Here is a 15,538-nt window from a genome sequence, read left to right as displayed (position 1 = left end):
AGAAAAGATAAAGATCTAACGTTATCCCAGACCAAAAAAAGATAAAAATGTATACAAGTGCTACTGCTGACAACAATAAAAAGACCAAAAAAAGTGTTAAAATGCATTAAAGTGTCACTGTTAATAATAATAATTGAATATACCATAGTCACATATATATAAACTATCCCCAATAATGCTACTGCTTCTATACTACTACTCCTATTAGGTAGTAAAACTGCTATAACTAGTAAAAACAATATTACATCTAACATTACAGCTTGAATATTAACCCCTTAAACTCATTCTGTAGCCAGCAATGGATGTAGTAATACAGCGGCTATAGAAGGCAAACTGTGCAAACTTTTTTAATAAAGCCCAATTGCAAAAAATTATTTTTAGCCCCAGTTGCAAACACTTATGTAAGAAAAAAAGTACCCAAAAGTTGACAACCCCTTTAAGTAAGACCTGTCATTATGATATTATCTCTTGTAAGCACCTTAAAGCACCACTCCACTGGAATAGTGCTACTAATATAAGGTCCCTGCACCCAGTCTTTTACTTACCTGCCGCCTTCTTCGTCTGTTCTTGGCACCGCTCCGGTCAGCCTCCAGTAGTTGGTACCTGCCGGATCGCTCCAGGGTTTGATGGAGCAAGCCAGGGGTCACTTGTCAATACAAGTCTATGTAGACTTGCATTAAGAGCTTGTGACCGTTACCTCTGACTTCCAGACAGTCACAACTTGCAGTTCCAAAATGGTGGTGCAAGATTGGAACAGCGACGGGAAGAACTGAAGACAGCGGCTGGTGAGTATAATGTTAGGGACCTTACGTTGGTAGCACCACTCCAGCACTGAAATAAATAAAAAAAACACTGACATGGTGCTTTAAACAAAAATGAAGTTCCCTTTTCTGCAAGGTGCAACATGTTTTGAGCATAATATAATTAATACCTTCTCCGGGGCACTTTTAAGCTGCCGCCTGGAACTGAACGTAAAACAATAGGTTTTTGACTCCCTGTCATTATATCTAGCATCTTAATAACCTGAAATGGCTGATAACAGAAAAGAAAAGATTGCATTGACCAGCATTGATCTCAATATATAGAGTCCCTGCCTTTGGCACAAAGCCTATAAATAAAGAGTATGCATCTCCAGTTCTATGGCAAACATTCGTACAATACACAAAAAGCATAAAGACTTCCTAAGGAGGACGTGACTTCCATTGAAATTTGCAGTAAGCTTTGATTTAGTGATGAGAGAGCTTTTTATGGTCAACGTAATCCAAAGACAACGTGACAGATAGCCAAGGAAGAGAAAAGTTGCATGAAAGATAAGCACAGCATCATTGATCATGTAAAGCCCTTTATTTAAATAAACACACCTAATGTTCCAGTGGAAAAGGAACCTCGAAGATCTCCTAAGACTTCCCCGCTGAAAGGATCTGCTGACAGTTGTATGATGACTGAGCGTTTGTGTGTGTCTTCTGTCTCAACATAGTTCATGGTTATTGCCTCAATGAAACAATGAAAAGCAGATGAATCTAAGACTGAAAAAGTTGTATATTCTCAGATTAAAGGGGTGGTCCGAAATACAAATTAATTTTCATCCTAAATCCCTATCTATTTAGTGCCATAATCTAAACTCTTGAATTAACAATTCCCTATCGTTCCCTAACTACTCTAGCTGCTTTTATTTTTTTTATTCTTCCTTTTTGATGACTCTTCATTTCACAATCCCAGTGCATGCTGGGATACTCCAACAAAGCGTCATCAGGGGGCAGAGGCTGCAAGCGCACTGACTTTGTGCATAGTAACAGAGCAGGGACTAGCCCAGCCCCTGAAACAAAGGTCACTGATGACGTCTCACTCCAAGGAGGGGACAGAGGTTGCGTCACTGACTGCCCCCTCCAAATCTCAAGACTTCTGAAAAAACTTAGAGTTTCTGCTCAGTTTCTGCTCTTAAAACTCAGCTGATAGACTCCATGTACACATAGCCTTTGGGTATGTGTACACCACATCTTTAAGATGCTGATGCAACCACCGAGGTTTTCCTAGGCGAAGCTGCTTTTCATGAAAAAGCCGGCAGTCATTTTGTGAAACAGCTTCGCTGGAGGTTTTGCCGTTGTTTTGGAAGTGGCTCCATTGGCGTCTTAACCACATAATGTGTACTACTGTAATGCTGATAAATAGTGACTGTATAACGCTGGGGGGCGAGGACCCACTGTGCCATAGGCCGTACTTACCCTGGAGGGCCACGACTAAGCAACTACCTGGTTTTCACTAGAGCCTCTGATGGTGAGGATAGGCTTGGCCGCAGGTAGTCATGAGGTACCACTCCAGGGCAGTCCCCGGGTCTGCAGCTGCTGACTGGGGGGTCAAAGCCACGGGTGCGCCGTAGAGGAGGGCAAAGACAAGGCATGGTCAGGCAGTCTTAGGTCGGGGCAGGCAGCACAGGGTCAGTAAGAATAGCCTGGGTCAGGAGCAGAGAGGTCAGACAAGATGGGAAACTAGCCGAGGTTGTTAATGAAGAGCAGAGTACGAAGATAGGTATTCAAGTTGACTAATGGGGCAGGAACAAATGTTCAGGCAGGCAGTGGTTGGAGGAGCTGCCAGAAATAAAGCCTGCTGACATGAGATTGGCCAGGGAACCTAATCTCTGCAGGACACAGCAGGGCTAAATTCCTGCAGAGATCAGCCATGCCCCTCTAATAACAGATGAACACAACACGCAGGTGCAGCAGAATTAGAGGAACGGCCAGACATAAGGAGAAAACCGCATGGTGAGCAGACCAGCGCTAAAGGGGCCTGCGAGTCACCTCTGTGACACTACAAGTAGTGAGCGGCTTCTTACACCCAAAGAATAAACCTACTACTTTTTTTCACAACTTCACGGTTTTCTACATGACTCGGTTATCGGTTAATAGAAGTAACAAGACACTGAATACGTGCACAACAATGTCATTTTACATTGCTGTGCATTATGTACACTTTTTGCAGTGGTTTTGTGGCACTTTTACAAACGTGTGCAGCCGACATGTGCATATATCCTAAAATGGTTATAATCCAGGGGAGAGATAGCAAGAGGCAGAGAGATAGCGGCAAGGCATTAAGGGGAGCAAGCACAGTCTGGACTTATGCAATTTTGTGCAATGTGTAAAGCGGTGACAAACTTTTTTTTGCTGCTTAGCGCAATTGCTCATTGTTCAGACTTGCTGGGTTCTATGGGTTTCAGGAAATTTGACTTGAATCAATTGACATCAATTCAATCATTTCTAGTAACTACAACATTTTATAACTGAAGGTAATGGAAAAACAAACGGGTTAATTCTGCACTGCCGTGTAGAAAGGATGAGGGATGCCAATCCGAGTAGAAGTGGTTTATTAATCAACGCGTTTCGAAATATACAAACGTCTTCCTCAGGACAACCACCATCACACAACCAGACCAGGTGAGCACTATTAAGCTATACTCTCAACATTGTTACCCTGATTAGACCCTATTTTTGTGCTTTGTGTCTTTCCAATCCTCCCTTTATTTTGAACAATTTATAACAGGCATGGATAAGATGCTAGGGGAAGGGGAACGCTTCAATAGGACAACCTGCTCTACAATGGCAAGGAAACACATCTCTGTTATTGCTCTGCTGATTGGCCAAGGATTGTCAACTTTACTTTTTATTTTGTTCTTTACAACTTCTCAAAAAATCACGGACAGCCAACTTTTTTTGTGAATAAAAGTAGAAAACCATAATAAATCATTAAGATTTTGAGTGATACATGTCTACAGGCCATACATCTGCTATAGAGACATTAGCTGTATTCACTGTGAACTGTAAAAAGATGGTAATTACAGTCATGATAATCTGTGCAAGTTTCTTCAGCTTCAAAAAAAATCACAGACTCATCCAAAAAATTACGTACGGGGGAAAAATGTGAAATATTTTTACAGACTCTGCAGGAATTTCTGGACTGTTGGTGTAGCGCCCCGAGGGTTCGGTCACTACAGGGGTATTGCACCTCAACCAGAGGTGTGATATCCCACTCCCTGGTAAGGATGGTGTGTGGACCGGGACTCAGTTAGCTGCATGCATCACACACACCCCATTTCCGGGGGACAGCTCAACGGTGCTCCCATTAGTACAGTAATGCAGGCACGACAGAACATGTCCCTGGCTGGAGTGGGGAGGGGGGAGGAAAACCCAGTGATGTAGGAGCAGGAGGGGACGGTTTCTGGGCATAGGTAGGAGCCCATTGGTTGCTAGTCACCTGGGCTCATACACAGACCGGGAGGTATAAGAGGTGGGCACCATCTTAGATCAGTGTTCAGTCTGAGAGAGGAAGTGACGGAGCAGGGCCTCTGTGGAGCTCTGCTCCGGAGGCGGGCCTAGCCTGTGAGGCCCAGCCAGCACTGAAAGAGAAGAAGTCAGTGCAGAGAGTTGGAGAAGAGAAGGAGTTCAGCCAGAGAGGGCTGACAGGGAGCTGTGGCTCAGTCTGGGCCCAGCTCCACGAGGCAGGCCTGGAGTGGAGGCCAGAGCCAGAGGAGAGGAACGGAAACAGAAAGGAACAGAAAGGAAAGTAAGAAGGAACAGAACACCAAGAGAGGCCCAGAGACACGAAGGCAGAAGGAACCCTAAGGACCCAGGAGATTGCGGGTGATGGGTTGGCAGAACAGGGTACCGGATCCCAAGTTGGTGGAGGCGACTAATCCTCAGCCAAGGACCGGCGGTCGTGACCATTTACTGGTGCGACCCCTCACTACACCTACTACAAAGGCACACCACATAGGGTCAGGGAAGTGGACGCCCAGCCTCCCAAGAGAAGACCCGAGGCAGCTGGACAGAAGTAGTGTCACTGGTGGGGCACGGCTGACGAAAGGATAGAAGGGAGTCCTGTGCCACACTCCGGAATTACCTGGGGGTTGATCGAGCCCCCTGCCTGGTGGACGCAGCACGGCTCGGGCGGTCCTATCTGTGCACAAGTGACCTGAATGAGAACTGTGAGTAAAGAACTTGAACTGCAACACCTTGTCTCTGTGCTTTCTCACCGCATACAGCACTACTAGTGCTGGGACGCCCGCACCATCACCCCCACCATCTACTACACTGCCCTGGGGCTGCACTCTTCCCGTGGGGAGTTACACTACCTCAGCTGCATACACCATCAGCCCCAGCGGTCTGCCTTGCAGCGGCGGTACACCCTGACCGCAATCCACGGGTGGCGTAGTCGGACATTAAACCACAAAAACCCTATAAAGACTGCCACTGGTTTGACCACCCTGAGCCACGGGACCGGGTCGCCGCCACGGAGACTACAACCCCCAGAGACCCGGCTCCGGGTATCCCACACACGTGCACACACGGCCCAGGGGGCGCGTCATTGGCAACACTTGACTAGCCCCATACCGGCAGGTCTGCAAGACATCATATACCAAAAGCAAAAACATATAAGCAGCAATACAACCTGCTCAGGATGAGACATCTATGGTACTAATCATGTTGTAACTGGGTAGTGAGTGCGCCACCCAGGAGCACAAGAGAATGCCCCTCTTACTGACTTAATGATTGGAGCTGAAAAACGCTGCCCAACAATGATGTTTGGGCACTGTCAGCTCTACTTGCCAAGCAAGAGCAGAGGCAGATGGTGCAGGAGCGAGCTCAGGTAAGAACATACCAAAAAGGGTTTCTTTTGCCAGAAAACAAAAATGCCTTACTGGTCACTGGTGTCCAGAGGACTCCAGAAAAGTGAACAAGGTCTCTTTGGAGTTTGTTGTGTGACAGATCCAGCGCTGGGCTTTGCTTTCTGTGATAAATGGAAACAATGACACAGATGTGAACAAAGCTTAATACAAGCGAATAAAAAGATTTTTTTCTTGAGATTTCTTGCTAAAAGATCATATCAATGTGTTTTATAGGATTCAGCGTGCAATGTAAAGTTACTGTAAAAATTTACTAACTAGTGATGAGCGAGCATGCTCGTTACTCAAGATTTACGAGCATGCTCGGGTGTTTTCCAAGTATATCTTCAGCGTGCTCAGGTGTTATGTTTGAGTCACGCCGTGCACATGATTTGCGACTGTTTGACAGCTTTAATACATGTGAGGAATGCCTAATTCTTAGGCATTCCTCACATGTATTAAAGCTGTCAAACAGTCGCAAATCATGTGCACGGCGTGACTAAAACATAACAACCAAGCACGCTGAAGATACTCGGTGAGCACCCGAGCATGCTCGCCGAAAGGGTTAACAGAACATACTTGCTCATCACTAATATTAACCAAACTTGGAAGTGATGTCATACAGTACAGACCAAAAGTTTGGACACACCTTCTCATTTAAAGATTTTTCTGTATTTTCATGACTATGAAAATTGTACATTCACATTGAAGGCATCAAAACTATGAATTAACACATGTGGAATTATATACTTAACAAAAAAAGTGTGAAACAACTGAAAATATGTCTTATATTCTAGGTTCTTCAAAGTAGCCACCTTTTGCTTTGATGACTGCTTTGCACACTCTTTGCATTCTCTAGATGAGCTTCAAGAGGTAGTCACCGGAAATGGTCTCCAACAATCTTGAAGGAGTTCCCAGAGATGCTTAGCACTTCTTGGCCCTTTTCCCTTCACTCTGCGGTCCAGCTCACCCCAAACCATCTCGATTGGGTTCAGGTCTGGTGACTGTGGAGGCCAGGTTATCTGGCGTAGCACCCCATCACTCTCCCTCTTGGTCAAATAGCCCTTACACAGCCTGGAGGTGTGTTTAGGATCATTGTCCTGTTGAAAAATAAATGATGATCCAACTAAACGCCAACCGGATGGAATAGCATGCCGCTGCAAGATGCTGTGGTAGCCATGCTGGTTCAGTATGCCTTCAATTTTGAATAAATCCCCAACAGTGTCACCACCAAAGCACCCCCACACCATCACACCTCCTCCTCCTTGCTTCACAGTGGGAACCAGGCATGTAGAGTCCATCCTTTCACTTATTCTGCGTTGCACAAATACACGGTGGTTGGAACCAAAGATCTCAAATTTGGACTCATCAGACCAAAGCACAGATTTCCACTGGTCTAATGTCCATTCCTTGTGTTCTTTAGCCCAAACAAGTCTCTTCTGCTTGTTGCCTGTCCTTAGCAGTGGTTTCCTAGCAGGTATTTTACCATGAAGGCCTGCTGCACAAAGTCTTCTCTTAACAGTTGTTGAAGAGATGTGTCTGCTGCTAGAACTCTGTGTGGCATTGACCTGGTCTCTTATCTGAGCTGTTGTTAACCTGCGATTTCTGAGGCTGGTGACTCGGATAAACTTATCCTCAGAAGCAGAGGTGACCCTTGGTCTTCCTTTCCTCCTGTGAGCCAGTTTCTTTGTAGCGCTTGATGGTTTTTGCAACTGCACTTGGGGACACTTTCAAAGTTTGCCCAATTTTTCTGACTGACTGACCTTCATTTCTTAAAGTAATGATGGTCACTCTTTTTCTTTACTTAGCTGCTTTTTTCTTGCCATGATACAAATTCTAACAGTCTATTCAGTAGGACTATCAGCTGTGTATCCACCTGACTTCTGCACAACACAACTGATGGTCCCAACCCCATTTATAAGGCAAGAAATCCCACTTATTAAACCTGACAGGGCACACCTGTGAAGTGAAAACCATTTCCGGTGACTACCTCTTGAAGCTCATCAAGAGAATGCCAAGAGTGTGCAAAGCAGTCATCAAAGCAAAAGGTGGCTACTTTGAAGAACCTAGAATATAAGACATATTTTCAGTTGTTTCACACTTTTTTGTTAAGTATATAATTCCACATGTGTTAATTCATAGTTTTGATGCCTTCAGTGTGAATGTACAATTTTCATAGTCATGAAAATACAGAAAAATCTTTAAATGAGAAGGTGTGTCCAAACTTTTGGTCTGTACTGTATATGCTAGACGTTATGGGTATGCACACTTGCGCACAACATGACATTGGCTCGCTCTCTGATGTTTCTCTGGCGAGGGAAGTGGAGCTCAACAATTTTTTGTTTCCAAATCGCAATTTAAATCTCAAAGTGTTCGAATTAGAGTGGAACCGCGAATTTCAGGAAACCTCCTCCGCGGATCGATCCGATCATCTCTGCTTCCAATGTCTCTACTGACCAATAATTTTTGTTCTTTTTTGAAGGCCATAACTGCAACATTGTAGCTTCATGAGGGTGATGATTGGTGTTGAATTCTGACCCGTGGAATGCTGAACATTATTTAATAATTTTGTTACTTTCTATCAATGTGACCTTTATTTTAAACATGCACATCAGCCAGACATCAGCCTGTTCATGGGTTTACCTTGACAGATCTTGGCAGCGCCAACATTTGCATTTAGGGTACAATATAAAGTTTTATTATCAAATTTCATGCTTGAGTTGCCAGTGAATGTTGTGGTAAATGTGAAATGTAATGATTATTCGCATTCCCTCTGCAGATTCCCCTGTTTTGAGTCTTTTGTGTATGTGACATATTATAGAAAGAATGCCTTTTCATTAGTGTTTTGTGTTCATGTTACAGAGCATAAAGACCAGGAGTTGGTCAGGATACGTCGTTTCTGGGTTCTGCTAAGTAAAAAGACAGGAGCTCAAATGATCTCAAATCAAATGCAGATCTGTGCATTTCCTTTTTATTATGGGGTCTAGTTGGGAAAAGGTGCTCCAAGACCAACCTTTGTTTTTTAGTTTTATCCCTCAGCTCTTTAAAGTGTATTTGTAGACAACTGAAAAAATCTGCCTGGAATCTGTATCCTGGATATATTTTATTAGAGGATTTCCATTCTAAATAGAAAAACTGCAAAATAAAAAACCTAACACGCAGTATGGCTATACTTCCTGTAGTCACTGCAAACAATGGCTGCCACATCAAGATAAAATGATTCCACTTATTACCAAATCTTTCGGACCTTTTATTAGGTGGAAATCCTTACTTAAAGGGGTTGTCTTGGACTTTAACATTGATGGCCTAAATTGGTGGCGGTTCGACTCCCGTCATTCCCACCGATTAGCTGTTCCCGGTGTCGCACCACCACCAATCTGACATTGATGACCTATTCTAAGGGCTGGCCTTCAAAATAAAAATGCTGGGCAATCCCTTTAATTTTAACCAAAGCATATTCTATATACCCAATATTACCTCATTTTAATTCAAGCAAATAGCACATTTTCTTTAAATCAAACATTTCATGTTAAAATGATACAGGATTTACCAGGGTCAGGTCTGGTCCTAGGATTGTTAAAATATTCTCCTGCCTTTATATAAATGGAAAGCATTATGTATCTATGTTAACCAATCTGTTAATATACATGAAAAAAGCAAATAAATGTGTTCGCAGTAGAGATGTAAATGCTGTTAACAGGTTAAAGGTGCAGGAACTTGCTTACTTGTAATGAAAGCTTCCAGATGTCTATATCGGTCTATCCCATCTTGATCTGTGTTCCCCGGGCTTTACAATTTCCCTAAGAGCTCTGGACAGAGAGTATGAGAGGCCAGACGTGTGCAGGAGGTAGGTGTAAAGACTGACTACGGAATATCGAGTATTTCTCTACTGCCGGACTCGACGTCCTCGATCTAGTTATACATTTCTGTAAATAAACTGCCCGGTTTGAGCCCCCTGTGATCAGTTATTATCTGTTGCATAAACTTGTCCTCTCTGTATGGGAAAAATAAATTAAAATCTTTTCATTGTTCTGTCCATTGATTTTGGTGCAAGTGTTAGCTACTCCTTAGTATACAATTTTAGCCTTAAAGGCGTTGTCCACTACTAAGACAACCCCTTCTTGATCTAAATGTTTGGCCCCGATAAAATAAAAAAGCTTATACTCCCCTTCCGTGCTGGCGCCGTTCCAGCGGTTTCGGCACACGAGGTCCCCGGGCTCCCGTGCGGTTGTTGTGACACGTGACGTCAGCGCCCAATCAGCGCTGGCGTCACAGCCTCCTTTGGACAAATTGAGCATGAAAATGAAGCTGCAGCTGATCGCTGACTTCCTCTTCATGTTCAATTCGAAAGGAGGCGGGGCCAGTGACACCAGTGCTGATTGGGCACTGGGCTCACATGGCGCAACAACAGCACCGGAGCCTGGGGACCACGAGTGCTGACACCGAGGGAACGGCGGCAGCACGGGAGGTGAGTATAGGCTTTTTTTATTGAATCAGGGTCAAGCGTGGGGTATGAGAAGGGGTTGTTCAAGTAGCGGACAACTTCTTTGAAGAGTACCCAGCATCAAAAATCACCCTTTGTTTTTTTATTTTATTTTCTGAGATATTAACAAATTTAAAAATTTCTAAATAGAATTGATTAAAAAACCATTATGGAAAGTAATTTGCATATTATGCAATATGTGCGCATATGGTATTCAAATTGCCGACCTTCTATTGGAAGTCTCCACTAGGCAGCCGGACCGGAAGCTCCCGCCATACATAGCGGTGCATGGTCACTCCATAGCATAGATCGTGATCCACTCAACAGCGTGATCTTGCAAATTATTGGAAGATCTTGCTTCTTGGTGCTGAGAGATCACGTCCAATGCTGTGGAATGAAGGATAATGTCTGCATGACTGTGGGGACCATGGTTTTACTGTACTAGTAGAGTTTTCAGTGCGGCTCTGCTGTGCTTCACTCTGCATGACCGTCATCATTTATCGCGGGATCACAATGTTTAGAGCAGTATACTGACATTGCTGCAGACTGGAGCGCAGCAACTCTCATCCCTTATGTCTGTGCATGCGCATTATAAAATAGTTAATGGAATCCATCAGCAGGCTTTTGGCATGTAATCTGAGATCAGCACAATATAGGGCAAGAGAGTCTGATTCCAGCGACATATCACTTAGTGGACTGCTTGGTGCAGTTTTGAAAGAGTCCCTGTTTTCTCTACAATAGATGTAGCAGTTCTCTGAATGCTGAGCTGTGTATAGCCCCATCCACACCACTGATTGGCAGATTCCTGTGTACATCGGGTATTGTCAGCAAGCTGCCAATCAGTTGTGGGTTGCACAGATTAGCTGACTGGCTGGCATGTGAGACCTAGTCAGGCAGGGATAATCTCCTGCTGATAAAACACTAATTGTACTGAAACTACAGCACACAGCTTAGTAAGTGATACATCCCTGGAATCAGGCTCTCTTACACTATACACTGTGTTCCAAATTATTATGCAAATAATATTTTCTCAGATTTTCCCAAATTACCTATATGAATTGCAGTCATTGTAATTTTCCAGTCAAATAACTATTAGAGTACAATTGAAAGGTTTTTGTACAAACTGCCTATGATAACAGTATATTTAAAAAAAATAAAACACTCAAACTGCACTCAAAATGCATGTTCCAAATTATGCACAGCAGAGTTTTCAACCTTTTCATTTTAATAAAGAACAAAAAAATGGTCATTTTTGAAATTATAAGAATTAGCAGGTTATTACAAGCGGAAATCAAACAGTTTTCAACTCAAAACTTTATTCTAGGTGATGCTACATTTACACATAGGACCCCTTGTTCGAAAGGAGCTTCTGAACTCTCTCGTCCATTGAATTTGTCAGGTTTTGGATGGTTTCTGCTTTAATTGTTTTGCATGAGGACAGAATACCCTCCCAGAGCTGTTGCTTAGATGTGAACTGCCTCCCGCCATCATAGACACTCCTTTTGATGATGCTCCAGAGGTTCTCAATAGGGTTGAGGTCAGGGGAGCATGGGTGCCACACCATAAGTTTGTCCCCTTTTATGCCCATAGCAGCCAGAGATGCAGATGTGTTATGTGCAGCATGAGACGGGGCATTATCATGCATGAAATGATCTCGATGGTCCAGATGGATGGAGTGGAGGATGGCTGGTTGATGGACACCCTATGCAAACACGGCTACGGCGCTAACAAGGAGGAGGTGGAGTAATGTTTTGGGCAGGAATCATGGGGAGAGAGATTGTCGGCCCTTTTAGGATCCCTGAAGGGGTAAAGATGAACTCCATAATGTATGTTGAGTTTCTCAAACAGCACTTCCTTCCATGGTTCAAGAAGAAGAACCGTGTATTCCGCAGCAAGATCATTTTCATGCATGATAATGCCCCGTCTCATGCTGCACATAACACATCTGCATCTCTGGCTGCTATGGGCATAAAAGGGGACAAACTTATGGTGTGGCACCCATGCTCCCCTGACCTCAACCCCATTGAGAACCTCTGGAGCATCATCAAAAGGAGTGTCTATGATGGCGGGAGGCAGTTCGCATCTAAGCAACAGCTCTGGGAGGGTATTCTGTCCTCGTGCAAAACAATTAAAGCAGAAACCATCCAAAACCTGACAAATTCAATGGACGAGAGAGTTCAGAAGCTCCTTTCGAACAAGCGGTCCTATGTGCAAATGTAACATCACCTAGAATAAAGTTTTGAGTTGAAAACTGATTTCAGTTTGTAATAACCTGCTAATGCTTATAATTTCAAAAATGACCATTTTTTTGTTCTTTATTAAAATGAAAAGGTTGAAAACTCTGCTGTGCATAATAATTTGGAACATGCATTTTGAGTGCAGTTTGAGTGTTTTATTTTTTTAAAAATATACTGTTATCATTGGCAGTTTGTACAAAAACCTTTCAATTGTACTCTAATAGTTATTTGACTGGAAAATTACAATGACTGCAATTCATATAGGTAATTTGGGAAAATCTGAGAAAATATTATTTGCATAATAATTTGGAACACAGTGTATTATGCTGCTCTCAAATAAAATAGCAAAAAACTTGCTGATGGATTCTCTTTATATAAATAGTTATCTAAAAAATTTTATTTTTAGATATATACTGACTAGCAGTCAGTATTTGCCTAAAAAAAGGAAATCTAAATAAATTAATGTTTTAATTATTAATAAAAGATGAAGGGCCCGATTCATCAAGACTGTTGTTTTTCTCAACAGTTTTGATGGAAGGGCAGGGTGGAGTGAGCCTGATTCATTAAGAAGCCAAGCACCTCACCTCATATCTTACTCTAGGCAATGATTGGAGTAAAATTTCTGGCATAAAGAACTCCACAGCTGGTCATAAAATGCCCCCATCATGTCCCCATCCTCCCCAGCTATGCACATTTTAGCAGAACTGGGCAAAACTGTCTTGAAAACACCAAAAGTCCCATAATGTTTGCCCAACTCCACATTGCGCAAAAAAATGCAACTTTTCAAGGTGATTTCCGCTTCAATTATTATTATTAGTATTTATTATTATAGCACCATTAATTCCATAGCACTTTACATGCTTGAAAGGGGTATACATAGCAAACAACAAGTACAATAATTTGAACAAAAATGAGTAAGCGACTGGTACAGGAGAGGAAAGGACCCTGCCTGCGAGGGCTCACAATCTACAAGGGATGGGTGAGGATACAGTAGGAGAGGGTAGAGCTGGTCGTGCAGCGGTATGGTGGAGCGAGGGTTACTGCAGGTTGTAGGCTTGTCAGAAGAGGTGGGTCTTCAGGTTTCATTTGAAAGTTTCCACGGTAGGCGAGAGTCTGATGTGTTGGGGTAGAGCGTTCCAGAGTAGGGGGGATGCACGGGAGAAATCTTGTATATGATTGTGGGAAGAGGAAATTAGAGGGGAGTAGAGAAGGAGATCTTGTGAGGATCGGAGGTTGTGTGTAGGCATGTATCGGGAGACTAGGTCACAGATGTATGGAGGAGACAGGTTGTGGGTGGCTTTGTATGCCAGGGTTAGGGTTTTGAACTGGACTCTCTGAGCAATGGGTAGCCAGTGCAGGGATTGACAGAGAGGAGAGGCCAGGGAATAGCGAGGGGACAGGTGGATTAGTTGGGCAGCAGAGTTTAGGATAGATTGGAGGGGTGCGAGAGTGTTAGAGGGGAGGCCACAGAGCAGGAGGTTGCAATAGTTCAGGTGGGAGATGATGAGGACGTGCACTAGGGTTTTTGCAGATTCTTGGTTGAGGAATGTGCGGAACCGGAAAATATTTTTGAGTTGGAGTCGGCAGGAAGTGGAAAGGGCTCGGATATGAGGTTTGAAGGAGAGATCAGAGTCAAGTGTTCTGGTATAATCGCTTTAATGAATTGGGAACATTGTGTCATCTGGGACATTTATGGTAAATCAACAGGATATTCCATAAACATCCAATAGATGCTGCTGGTGAAACCCACATTTGTGAACAAGGTCCTGTAGCACATTATCAGGAATGCGGAAGTGGACATGGCAGCTCTATGTATCTGAATTGGAGCTCCGAAAATTGCAGACCATGGTCCCCATCCATCACATCTATCACACATTTACAGCGCCTCCTGTCGATCTACCACAACATAAGAAGGAATAATCAATAAAGGGCTTTTTCATTAGGATAACATCAGATCATATTTCCTATCAGAGGTCTCCTCTCTTTTATCCAGAGAAGAAATCTGTTACCAAGAGAGGATGAATTTGAATTCCATCATCGGCCATTTATAGTCTGGTACCAATTCAAACTGACACACACAAAAAAAAAAAACTAAACATATAAAAGGTATTCATCTGTAAATTAACCACATAAGGAACGCTGGCAAAAGTTAATAAATTTGCTCCATCTGCTGTGGGATATCAGCAACTGAAATGACTTTCACCGTGGCCAAACCCCTGGACGCTGAAGATGAAGAATAAAGAGCTTGTGGCCGCAGAAGACATCACTTTGCCTTGCGTAGGATGTGCAGTACATTAGTGACCGAGAAGATAAAAGTAGAATCTGGGCCAAATTTTTTATTATTTTTCTTTTTACCTGAAACTCTAAGGAGCTTAAGGCAATCTATGTGATAATCTGCGTCAAGGATGTCCTCTAATAGGATCCATATTTGCTGGCGTGCAGCTTCAATATGCGCGATGTGGTTCATATAAAACTATGTTAACGTGTGTTTTCCCTTATATGTATGGATTGAACGGAGAGGCTTGTGTCTAGTGAGATTATATCAGGCTGTAATATCTACCCCTGTGAAGTTAGCAGTACTTATTAGGGGTTCTTACTCTCGATGTCTGCTACCTGTTTTCTGAATCCAAAATCAAGGGATTGGCTCCTCTAAAGCAGACATTGTTGGGCTTTTCTTCACCTGGGGCATTTCATTCGCTGATTCAGCCCTGTACCCCAATTCTCTTACCAAGACATAAAAGGTTGTTGGGCTAAACCCTATAACCTTATCATCCATCACATGGATCCAAGGCCACAATTAGGGCAATACACATGGTACTGCTGTCAGGATTCCAGACAAATAAGGAAGGACCACATATTGATAAGTGAGCAGACTCACATCTATTACCTGCCCAGTCATGTGGGATCTACAAATGTTTTGCTTGCGAAAGAAGGGAATTGGATGTTTCACCCCCAGCAGTTCACCCCCAGCAGTTCGCCCCCAGCAGTTCGCCCCCAGCAGTTCGCCCCCGGGTACATTTCGTCCCCGCACATTTCGTCCCCGCACATTTCGTCCCCAGGATGTTTTGCCCCCGCACATCTCACCCCCACACATATCGCCCCCAGTTCGCCCCCGTCCGGGGGCGAAACGTGCGGGGGCGAAATGTGCAGGGGCGAATCTTCCTG

General features: G+C 43.6%; 1 protein-coding gene across 7 annotated transcripts in view; it reads right to left on the bottom strand.

Moving 5' to 3' along the window:
- The window catches only part of PRDM16 (PR/SET domain 16), a 775,410-nt gene that overhangs the window by 659,548 nt on the left and 100,324 nt on the right, over positions 1-15,538 (bottom strand). The gene's annotated exons all lie outside the window — the stretch shown is intronic.

This window comes from Phyllobates terribilis, unplaced genomic scaffold (assembly GCF_046119375.1).
Source record: "Phyllobates terribilis strain yellow unplaced genomic scaffold, ASM4611937v1 Scaffold_12__6_contigs__length_324123572, whole genome shotgun sequence".
In the NCBI taxonomy this organism is placed as follows: Eukaryota; Metazoa; Chordata; class Amphibia; order Anura; family Dendrobatidae; genus Phyllobates; species Phyllobates terribilis.
The sequence above is the reverse complement of the archived record's forward strand: the minus strand, read 5'-3'. Positions and strand labels throughout refer to the sequence as shown.